Source organism: Berghia stephanieae, chromosome 6 (genome assembly GCF_034508935.2).
Source record: "Berghia stephanieae isolate SIO BIC M18660-M18661 chromosome 6, UCSD_Bste_1.3, whole genome shotgun sequence".
NCBI classification, from domain to species: Eukaryota; Metazoa; Mollusca; class Gastropoda; order Nudibranchia; family Aeolidiidae; genus Berghia; species Berghia stephanieae.
Window position 1 is genome coordinate 17,141,409 of NC_088365.1, and position 12,500 is coordinate 17,153,908.

The 12,500-nt window shown below is 41.1% G+C and overlaps 1 protein-coding gene across 1 annotated transcript in view; it reads right to left on the reverse strand.

The window, feature by feature from the left end:
* The window catches only part of LOC144974580 (uncharacterized), a gene marked incomplete in the record, with an annotated part of 157,410 nt that overhangs the window by 109,722 nt on the left and 35,188 nt on the right, over nt 1-12,500 (reverse strand).

The following is a 12,500-nucleotide window of genomic DNA, read 5'->3' on the forward strand; positions in this document are numbered from 1 at the left end:
AAAAAGAAATCTTGAGCGTTTATATAGTGTAACACCTATCCAAGGAGCTCAAAGCGCATTACAAGGGGGCATAAGCCAAAGCAAATAATGAGAAAGACAAAGCTGAAAATATACAAGAGCAATGTTTTAAGTGTACTGCTTTATGGAAGTGAAAGCTGGAAAATGACATCCTCCTCAATACAGAAACTAGAAGCCTTTCAGAACAAGTGTTTAAAAAGAATTTTAATTTATTTTGGCCTACAAAAATAAGAACAGTGGATCTATTAAAGAAAGCTGACTGCACTAGCATTGATAGCCAAATAAAAAGAAGAAGATGGCGTTGGCTGGGTCATGTGGCCAGAATGGAAAAAGGGTCACTTCCCAAGACAGCCTTGTACTGGACAGCAGATGGGAAGAGAAAGCGGGGAAGACCCAAAGAAACCTGGCGAAGGACCATGGAGAAAGAATTAAAGGAAGCAGGCCTGTCCTGGAATACAGCCACCGCAAAAGCAGCCGATCGCAAAAAATGGAGATGTCTGGTGGATGCCCTATGTGCCTCAAGGCCCGAAGAGGATTAAGTAAGTAAGTAAGCCAACAGCAACACTTAAATCATGGGTTGAGAAATGACGCCTGTGAGACGATATTACGTTTTATTTTTCGACAGAGACAACACTGTACCCGCAGGGTACTCATTTTTCACTTTGATACTGTGTGAGAGTGTGTAGGTAGTAAAGAGATTTTTCCCCCAGAGATTCAACTTTGCGCTGCCAAAAACGGGATTCGAAACGGGGACCTAAACCTCAGAAGGCGAGTTTCATGGACTTCAAAGCGTACAAGTAACCTTATAAGTAACTTTACAAAATGTTAAACAATAATAACGAAAAACAGATTACCGGATAAATCATCAGAGCTCGAATACATGACCATGGATTATCTTTATTATTATCATTTAATTTTAGTCCTTCGGAGACATTCAGCCCATAGAGACGGAGTTTATCCCGGTTTCTATAGCGTGAAACGGACAATAGTAATTGCTTGCTACTCTTTGGATAGGACCCAAGTCTATCGTAAATGACTTTCCGCCTAGCCTAACAGACCTACCTGCTCAATCACTGCTGGGGGCACAGGGAAGAGTAAGGGGGGGGGGGGTCAGAAAAAAAATCAAATTTACCTGGGATCGATCTCGGTCCAAATACGTGTGAATCGAGTGTTCTACCAACTGAGCTATCGATATTCCCAATACCATGGGTTGCGTTAAGCTTTTTAAAAAATGGTAACAGCATGCGATTTCTATTATCGGTATTTCACGTCCAAGGATATTTTGCGGCTGGTCTTGATCTTGTGGTATGACAATCGCTTTCGGATCGGGAGATCCTGGGTTCGAGTCTCGCTCGGCGCATAGTTGCGTCCTTGGAAAAGGATCTTTATTCACATTCTCTCACCGTACTCTGGTGTAAAATGAGTACCTGACCGTTAACAGCGTTGTCTCCGTCGGAAAAAAAATTGTGCTATTGCCTAACGGGCGACATGTCTCGTTCTATATGTTATCTTGCCAGCGACGATTTGTAAAGTGCTTTGAGCACGTTTAGTGGACATTGTACTATATAAAAGCTCATGCTTATTAAGGCTTAAATTTTGTATTAAGCTCTCTCTTTAAAATCCTCCCTTTGCCCAGCTTTTTTATAATTTAAACAAAACTACATAAATTTGATCTACTTGCTCATTTTTTCTCCAAAATAAAAAAACAATCACTGATTTTGGAAGATCAGTCTAAAATTTGACCAAAAAAACCGATGATTAAAAAATAAGTCCAGTTTTACGCTAAGTTGTGGTTTCGGTTATCTCGGTCTTTTCATAAGATAAGTTAAGATAGGATAAGATAAGGTAAGATAGGATATACTGAAATGATCCTTTATGGACAATATCATTTAGTATCCCATCGATATAATATAACAAGACATTCCACATTCTGGTCAGGCATCCATTCATTCAATACTTACTTAATCCTCGTCGCCCCTTAGCTATCTGCTTTTTCTTTTTTGCCTCCCAGGTCAGGCGAGGCCTGCCTTTTTCTGACAGTGAGTGCCTCCTTGGGGGTTCCAGCGTAGCCATCGTTATGTTATAGCCTGACACTGAAACCCAAAAAGACTGGCATTTTGACGTCATTATTTGGTTTTTGCACCGACTAGTGAGTTGTCGTTAGTAGAGCTCATGGAAACAAGTGGTCCCATTGGTTGAACTATTGAATACAACTCACGATTTGTTTTCTTTTGTGGTCAAAGACTGGCATTTTGACGTCATTTTTGGTCAGTGTCAGGCCATAAGTTAACGATAGCTACGGTTCGAGTCAAGGGACTGGCGGGTGACATTGTTCCCTGGTCTTCTTATTGTATGACCCACCAATCTCCATTTCCTCCTCCTGATTTGGGTGTTATGCAATAGACTTAGAATAAAGACCTAAACAATAAGGATTCGAACATAATACATAAATAAAGCAAATTCTCTTTATTTATCCCATAGGGTGAATTGTCTCTAGGGTCTATTCCAATGGGAGACTGGAACGACCCCGGCGTCAGCCGCAGTGCAGCGCCACCAATTGAGCAAGGGCGAGGTGATTTGCTCAAGGCCACACAGCGCAGCGGCGGGCCATCGAACTCGGTACCTTTCGGGTACGAAGCAAAGACCGTACCGCTGAGCCACGGGGGGAACTGGAATAACCCAGGCGTCAGCCGCAGTGCTGCCCCGCAAATTGAGCTAGGGCACATTTGTGAGTAAGTAAATTTCTAAAAGTATTTATTAATCAAATAGAGAATCTAACTTGTTATTATAGCTAATTAAATCCAGAATTTATGTAAGTTGATAAATCTCAAAAACTTAAAAGGAAGGTAAAGAAAACATACATATCTATTCCATCCACTAGTAGTCAGGAATGAACAGCTGTAGCTATTTGATAGATCAATATTATTTTTTTCTTTTTAAGAAAGGCAAAAAAGAAATATTATGTTATTTCATTGTTTATCATGACCGTCAGCCTCCATCTATTAGCTTGGGATTATCAAAATCGATGATCATGGAACTGACCTCAACAGCCTTCACGCTCTCCTTACCACCTGCAGCAAAATTTTCACATTTGATACGATCTAATATGCATTTTTAAAAAAAATCAGATTTATCTTGTACATCACAATATTTGAAGAATGACCTTTGTTTAATTAATAAGAACATAAAGTTGCTTTGTAGAGAGGTTGTTTGAGTTTAGAAAATCATTTTTTTCTGCTGGGTAAGCCTGCCATTTTGGGAAAATACTGAAAAGGATCGCTAAGGAGAATATTAATTCTGTCATTTAAGAGCGGAAGAATCAATTTTCCAGAGAGATGCAGTGGGGGCGTGTCCCCTGACCTTGGTTTGTAACAGGCCATTGTACCTTAGCCATACTCTGGAATGGCACGAATGTTAAAATTTGGCCAGAAAACTCGTCCCTCAAATTTCGATCGATTTAAATCACCCTCATCTTGGCCAAAAATTCAAACCTGGGACTTCGCGAAGTCTTCTTTAAGTCCCAGGTTTGAGAGTTTTTGCCAGGATTAGGGTCATTTAAATCGATCGATATTTGCAGGACGAGTTTTCTGGCCAAGTACTAAAATTTCTGTCTTTCCAGAGTACAATAGATGACTGGTTAAATGGCAGATAGCAGGTGGTGACCATCGGTTATGATCAGGGCAGGTCACTCAATTATCTGTGACTTACAATCGCTGCCTTAAAACCATTTATTTCCAGTTACTCCAGAACTGTAAAAGAGGGTTACAATAGTTCGAGCACTCGCTTCACACGAAGTGGCAGCGTGGCTCAGCGGTACGGTCTTTGCTTCGTACCCAAAAGGTACCGAGTTCGACTACCCGCCTCGTTGTGTGTGTGTATACCTTGAGCAAGTCACCTCGCCCTAGCTCACTTTGAGGCCCAGCACTGCGGCTGACGCCTGGGTTATTCCAGTCTTCCTTTGGGATAGACCCTAAAGACAATAAATTAGCCCTTGGGGATGAATAAAGGGAATTATATTTTATTTTTATCTATTTGTTTTTAAGGTGATCAATCTCGGGTGACGTCAATTTGTTTTTCTTTGTTTGTGCGGCTCTGTGGTCTAGTGGTATGACACTCGCTTTCGGATCGGAAGGTCCTGGGTTCGAGCCTCGCTCGGCGCATAGTTGAGTCCTTGGAGAAGGCTCTTTACTCACATTCTCTCACCGCACTCAGGTGTAAAATGAGTACATGGCCGTTAACAGCGTTGTCTCTGTCCGAAATTTTATAACATCGCCTAACAGACGTCATGTCCCGTCCTAAATGTTAAATGTTGCTGTTGGCCAGGGACCCCTTGTAAAGCGCTTTGAACACATTTAGTGGATATTGCCCTATATAAAAGCTCAATTAAATTTAATTTAATTTCTTACCCTTCCTGTCCACCCAGCAGTGATTAGGTAGTTGAGTTTACTTGATATAGGGGGAAAGTACTATGCGATAGACTAGCGTCCTAGCTAAATAGTAGCTATTGTCCGTTCAATGTTATAGAAAGCGGGATAAATTCTAGCCCTATAGACAGTATACGCTTGGCTTAGAAGTTCATAACATTGCCATCCGATAGTATAACGGACCAACACACAAAACTATGTGTAACCATGAAAGTTTATAGTCTATTTAATACAGTTAAGTGAGAATTACTCATAAACATGGATGGCAAAAAGCAATAAAAAAGACGTGAGTGACGTCAACTTCATTCTATCCATAGGCGCCATGGATCTGAAGGACCACTCCAGTATAAAGCCAAACTTTTGAGATTTTATATATCGCGATATCCACCAAAAATTTTCAAAGCGCTTTAATAATAGTGCTAGACTAATATCAACTCATAACATGTTGTAGGACATGTCACATGCATGGAGCTGTTATGATTTTAAAATATTAATAATTCAACTAATTTTCTCAGCTCAACTGACTTCATAACTTAATGGACCTTTCTCCTCCTAATCAACCGACTGTTTTGCCTTAGCTACTTTTGTCAATAGGCTTCAACAGTCATGACGTCACTTCCCTCGTAATGACGCATAGTAACTTAGTAACTGACTCTAAACTATCGGAACAATGGCGGACGCCCTTATGAAATATTTCTCCGACGAGCATAAAAGTTAATCCAGAGTAGATAACCATTATAAATATGATCATGTTTTGACTTTTATGCATTCTGATCACATGACATATAAAAAGTTCTAACCAGCATGAAGAATAAAAAGTGCCAATTTTCTTTGTTTAGAATCACGCTGCTCACCGTTGCTGGGCGACGTGACATCAGACTATTGAAACCAATTCTGTTGTGAAGTTTGTCCATTGTAGGCGATCTTGTGTCATCATTCTTAAACATTCCACACAGGTTGAGGAAAACAGCTTTCAGTTGTAAGTACATACATTCTCCAAGCGTGCTCAAAATTAAATTCACGCCAGATCCTTTCCGTTGTGATATTATAAAATAAGAATTAGCGAGATAATCTCCAAAAATAAAATGAAAACAAATAAGAAGAAGAAAAGCATAAACAAGGCAACAAAAGCAAAGAAAAGAAAAGAAAATTGTATGCCGTATAAAATGCTTGTCATTGATTTTTGATCAATCACGGGAGATGGAAGAGCGTATTCTTAAAGAATTGGAGATTTAATTTCGGGCAAAAATCAATCATTTTCACCCTACTTGAAGGAGATATTCTTGTCTCCCCCACCACCCCCAAAAACACAAGCACACACATTTACTCTCTCTCCTTCTCTCTCTCTCCTTCTCTCTCTCTCTCTCTCTATCTCTCTACCTCCCTCTGTATGTGTAAGATTATGTGTGTGTATATGTATATGTGTCAATGTGTGAGCCTACTAGATCAGTAATTATTAACAAATGAATGAAAGAAAGAACGATTGATATGATCAACATCCTTCCTCATTTTATGTGAGTTTTTAAATAGCGCAATATCCACCAAATATAAAAGGTACTCTAATTGCTTTACAACAACAACAACAATAATAATAATAATAATAATAATAATAATAATAATAATAATAGTAATAATATAATAATAATAATAATAATAATAATAATAATAATAATAATAATAATAATAATAATAATAATAATAATAATAATAATAATAGCAATAATAATAATAATAATAATAATAATAATAATAATAATAATAATAATAACAATAATAATGATGATGATGATGATGATGATGATGATGATGATGATGATGATGATGATGTGATGATGATGATGATGATGATGATGATGATGATGATGATGATGATGATGATGATGACAATGATTTTATTACTATTATTATTATTATTATTATTATTATTATTATTATTATTATTATTATTTTTAATATTATTATTATTATTATTATTATTATTATTATTATTATTATTATTATTATTATTATTATTATAATATTGTAAACAACATTGTTGTTACTATCATTGTATATGTTATGGTTATCAATCGTATACTTTAGTTTTTTTTACCACACTGATTAGTATCGAAAACCATCCTGTTTTGTTTGGTTTCATGTACCATTTTTTTTTTCTTCCATATATGTTGTCATCATTTTTTTTGGGAGGATTTATCAAGTGGGAAATCGGTATCAAGGCATTTTTATATATATATATATATATATATATATATATATATATAATATATATATATATATATATATATATATATATGTATATATATGCCACAGAAACATATGTTTTGGCCACATATAAGTGAGTGATCCCATTTATATATATATATATATATATATATATATATATATATATATATATATATATATATATATATATATATAAATATATAATCCATCAAACAAGATGTCTGATATCAATGGGGATTACCCATGTAATCGAAAGTGAACAAATCCAGGTTAGTATTCTCTCCCAAAGAAAAAAACAAACAAAAAACCCCCCCAAAACCCCGAAAGTGCCGGAAATGGAGCTCTAACCTGGGACTTCTGGATCACAGTGCAATGCCTCAACAACTCGGTCACTTCAACCCCCCCCCCCCCCCCCCCCGCCACTCACCCACCCCTCTTCGAGAAAGCCTAACAGTAGATTAACTTGAAACTTAAAACTTAAAACTACATTATGAAATTTCATCCGTACAGAGTGCCAGATACACAAAATTGGTCACAATCATCACTCCTCATCCATTGCTCCTTATTCTAAAATTTATTAAACATGGTCAAGTATGATTTTATTATTATTATCATTTATTACTATTTTTTCACCCTCAGGTGACAACATCAAATTCCTATTATTTTCACATTAACCAAGATACCACCACGAAGACTCACTCCAAATGAACAGATAAAAGGAATCCATTAACGGCACGAGATGATTATAGAAGAATTTCTGGATAATTCTCACCTCTTGTCATATTAAAGGCATCTGAATTACGGCCAAACTCTGACAAAACTATTTTTTATATATTTTGGCATGAAATCTTTCACTTCAAATATTATTAATCTATCAAAATGGTCTTCGACATGTGAAAAAAATAAATATGAAACTTGAGAATTCAAAGAAGTGATGAGTTTGAGTCTTTTTGACATGGATATTGATGATAATTTTAATTGGTCGATATTTGAAATGAAACTTTTCTGGTCAAAATGGTAAAACTATAGTGTAATGGGGGGCGAAGTGGCCGAGTGGTTAAGGCATTGCATTGTGACCCGGAAGGACCCGGGTGCGAGCCCCGCTTCAGGCACTTTCGTTTTTTTTTCCATGAGTAAGATTATTAACCCCCAATTTGCTCACTTGGACAACATGGGTGATTCCTGTTGACATCAGACACCTTGTTTGATGAGTTATCTATATTCCTTCGTGGAATGCCTAGGCACGATATATTATGATGTCGTGGCGAAAAAGGCATAATTTTTAATAAAAATAGGTGTGTCTTTTTTACGAAACCCGCCGAAACCCGCCGAAACCCGCCGAAACCCTGCGAAACCCGCCGAAACCCGCCGAAACCCGCCGAAACCCGACGAAACCCGACGAATCCCGACAAAGTTATGGGAAGTAGGTGGCTGTGGGGAGTGAACCTAGGACTCAGGGAAGTGTACACCATTGGGGAGTGAACCTGGGACTGGGTTTCGGAAGGTTTCGTAAAAAAGAACCAGTGCTTTTTTACGAAACCCGCCGAAACCCGCCGAAACCCGGCGAAACCCGACAATATCCAGCAAAGTTATGGGAAGTAGACAACTGTGGGGAGTGAACCCGATACTCAGGGAAGTGTACACCAGTCGGGAGTGAACCTGAGACTAAGGTTATCGACCGGTTTCGGCGGGTTTCGTAAAAAAGAATTAGTGCTTTATTACGAAACCCGCCGAAACCCGACAATATCCGGCAAAGTTATGGGAGTTTGGCAACAGTGGGGGGTGATCCTGGGAGTCAGGGAATTGCACACCAGTGGGGAGTTAACCTGGGACTGTGTAAAAAGGATATCAGTGGGAAATAAACCTGGGACTAAAGGGAGATGGATACCATTGAAAGTTGAAGCCGGATATGGGAGTTGAGTACCAGAGGAGAATGAACCTGACACTATAGAAGGTGGGCGCCAGTGGGGAGTGAACCTGGAACTCGGGGAATTTCACACCAGTGGGGAGTTAACCTGGGACTCTGTAAAAAGGATATCAGTGGGAAATAAACCTGGGACTAAAGGGAGATGGATACCATTGAAAGTTGAAGCCGGATATGAGAGTTTGGTACCAGAGGAGAATGAACCTGACACTATAGGAGGTGGGCGCCAGTGAGGAGTGAACCTGGGACTATGTAAACAGGATATCAGTGGGAAATAAACCTGGGACTAAAGGGAGGTGGATACCATTGGGAGTTGAAGCCGGATTTGGGAGTTGGGTACCAGAGGAGAGAGAAACCTGACACTATAGGAGGTGGGCGCCAGTGGGGAGTGAACCTGGGACTATGTAAAAAGGATATCAGTGGGAAATAAACCTGGGACTAAAGGGAGATGGATACCATTGAAAGTTGAAGCCGGATATGAGAGTTTGGTACCAGAGGAGAATGAACCTGACACTATAGGAGGTGGGCGCCAGTGGGGAGTGAACCTGGGACTATGTAAACAGGAAATCATTGGGAAATAAACCTTGGACTAAAGGGAGATGGATACCATTGAAAGTTGAAGCCGGATATGAGAGTTTGGTACCAGAGGAGAATGAACCTGACACTATAGGAGCGCAAGTGAGGAGTGAACCTGGGACTATGTAAACACGATATTAGTGGGAAATAAACCTGGGACTAAAGGGAGGTGGATACCATTGGGAGTTGAAGCCGGATTTGGGAGTTGGGTACCAGAGGAGAGAGAAACCTGACACTATAGGAGGTGGGCGCCAGTGGGGAGTGAACCTGGGACTATGTAAACAGGATATCAGTGGGAAATAAACCTGGGACTAAAGGGAGATGGATACCATTGAAAGTTGAAGCCGGATAATAGAGTTTGGTACCAGAGGAGAATGAACCTGAAACTTTAGGAGGTGGGCGCCAGTGGGGAGTGAACCTGGGACTATGTAAACAGGATATCATTGGGAAATAAACCTCGGACTAAAGGGAGATGGATACCATTGAAAGTTGAAGCCGGATATGAGAGTTTGGTACCAGAGGAGAATGAACCTGACACTAACACTATAGGAGGTGGGCGCCAGTGAGTAGTGAACCTGGGACTATGTAAACACGATATTAGTGGGAAATAAACCTGGGACTAAAGGGAGGTGGATACCATTGGGAGTTGAAGCCGGATTTGGGAGTTGGGTACCAGAGGAGAGAGAAACCTGACACTATAGGAGGTGGGCGCCAGTGGGGAGTGAACCTGGGACTATGTAAAAAGGATATCAGTGGGAAATAAACCTGGGACTAAAGGGAGATGGATACCGTTGAAAGTTGAAGCCGGATATGAGAGTTTGGTACCACTGGAGAATGAACCTGACACTATAGGAGGTGGGCGCCATTTGGGAGTGAACCTGGGACTCTGTAAACAGGATATCAGTGGGAAATAAACCTGGGACTAAAGGGAGATGGATACCATTGAAAGTTGAAGCCGGATATGAGAGTTTGGTACCAGAGGAGAATGAACCTGACACTAGAGGAGGTGGGCGCCAGTGGGGAGTGAACCTGGGACTATGTAAACAGGATATCAGTGGGAAATAAACCTGGGACTAAAGGGAGGTGGATACCATTGGGAGTTGAAGCCGGATTTGGGAGTTGGGTACCAGAGGAGAGAGAAACCTGACACTATAGGAGGTGGGCGCCAGTGGGGAGTGAACCTGGGACTATGTAAAAAGGATATCAGTGGGAAATAAACCTGGGACTAAAGGGAGATGGATACCGTTGAAAGTTGAAGCCGGATATGAGAGTTTGGTACCACTGGAGAATGAACCTGACACTATAGGAGGTGGGCGCCATTTGGGAGTGAACCTGGGACTCTGTAAACAGGATATCAGTGGGAAATAAACCTGGGACTAAAGGGAGATGGATACCATTGAAAGTTGAAGCCGGATATGAGAGTTTGGTACCAGAGGAGAATGAACCTGACACTAGAGGAGGTGGGCGCCAGTGGGGAGTGAACCTGGGACTATGTAAACAGGATATCAGTGGGAAATAAACCTGGGACTAAAGGGAGGTGGATACCATTGGGAGTTGAAGCCGGATTTGGGAGTTGGGTACCAGAGGAGAGAGAAACCTGACACTATAGGAGGTGGGCGCCAGTGGGGAGTGAACCTGGGACTATGTAAAAAGGATATCAGTGGGAAATAAACCTGGGACTAAAGGGAGATGGATACCATTGAAAGTTGAAGCCGGATATGAGAGTTTGGTACCAGAGGAGAATGAACCTGACACTATAGGAGGTGGGCGCCAGTGAAGAGTGAACCTGGGACTATGTAAACAGGATATCAGTGGGAAATAAACCTGGGACTAAAGGGAGGTGGATACCATAATTATTGGGAGTTGAAGCCGGATTTGGGAGTTGGGTACCAGAGGAGAGAGAAACCTGACACTATAGGAGGTGGCCGCCAGTGGGGAGTGAACCTGGGACTATGTAAACAGGATATCAGTGGAAAATAAACCTGGGACTAAAGGGAGATGAATACCATTGAAAGTTGAAGCCGGATATGAGAGTTTGGTACCAGAGGAGAATGAACCTGACACTATAGGAGGTGGGCGCCAGTGGGGAGTGAACCTGGGACTATGTAAACAGGAAATCATTGGGAAATAAACCTGGGACTAAAGGGAGATGGATACCATTGAAAGTTGAAGCCGGATATGAGAGTTTGGTACCAGAGGAGAATGAACCTGACACTATAGGAGGTGGGCGCCAGTGAGGAGTGAACCTGGGACTATGTAAACACGATATTAGTGGGAAATAAACCTGGGACTAAAGGGAGGTGGATACCATTGGGAGTTGAAGCCGGATTTGGGAGTTGGGTACCAGAGGAGAGAGAAACCTGACACTATAGGAGGTGGGCGCCAGTGGGGAGTGAACCTGGGACTATGTAAACAGGATATCAGTGGGAAATAAACCTGGGACTAAAGGGAGATGGATACCATTGAAAGTTGAAGCCGGATATGAGAGTTTGGTACCAGAGGAGAATGAACCTGACACTTTAGGAGGTGGGCGCCAGTGGGGAGTGAACCTGGGACTATGTAAACAGGATATCATTGGGAAATAAACCTCGGACTAAAGGGAGATGGATACCATAATCATTGGGAGTTGAAGCCGGATTTGAGAGTTGGGTACCAGAGGAGAGAGAAACCTGACACTATAGGAGGTGGCCGCCAGTGGGGAGTGAACCTGGGACTATGTAAACAGGATATCAGTGGAAAATAAACCTGGTACTAAAGGGAGATGAATACCATTGAAAGTTGAAGCCGGATATGAGAGTTTGGTACCAGAGGAGAATGAACCTGACACTATAGGAGGTGGGCGCCCACCTCCTATAGTGTCAGGTTCATTCTCCTCTGGTACCAAACTCTCATATCCGGCTTCAACTTTCAATGGTATTCATCTCCCTTTAGTCCCAGGTTTATTTTCCACTGATATCCTGTTTACATAGTCCCAGGTTCACTCCCCACTGGCGGCCACCTCCTATAGTGTCAGGTTTCTCTCTCCTCTGGTACCCAACTCTCAAATCCGGCTTCAACTCCCAATGATTATGGTATCCACCTCCCTTTAGTCCCAGGTTTATTTCCCACTGATATCCTGTTTACATAGTCCCAGGTTCACTCCTCACTGGCGCCCACCTCCTATAGTGTCAGGTTCATTCTCCTCTGGTACCAAACTCTCATATCCGGCTTCAACTTTCAATGGTATCCATCTCCCTTTAGTCCCAGGTTTATTTCCCACTGATATCCTGTTTACATAGTCCCAGGTTCACTCCCCACTGGCGCCCACCTCCTATAGTGTCAGGTTCATTCTCCTC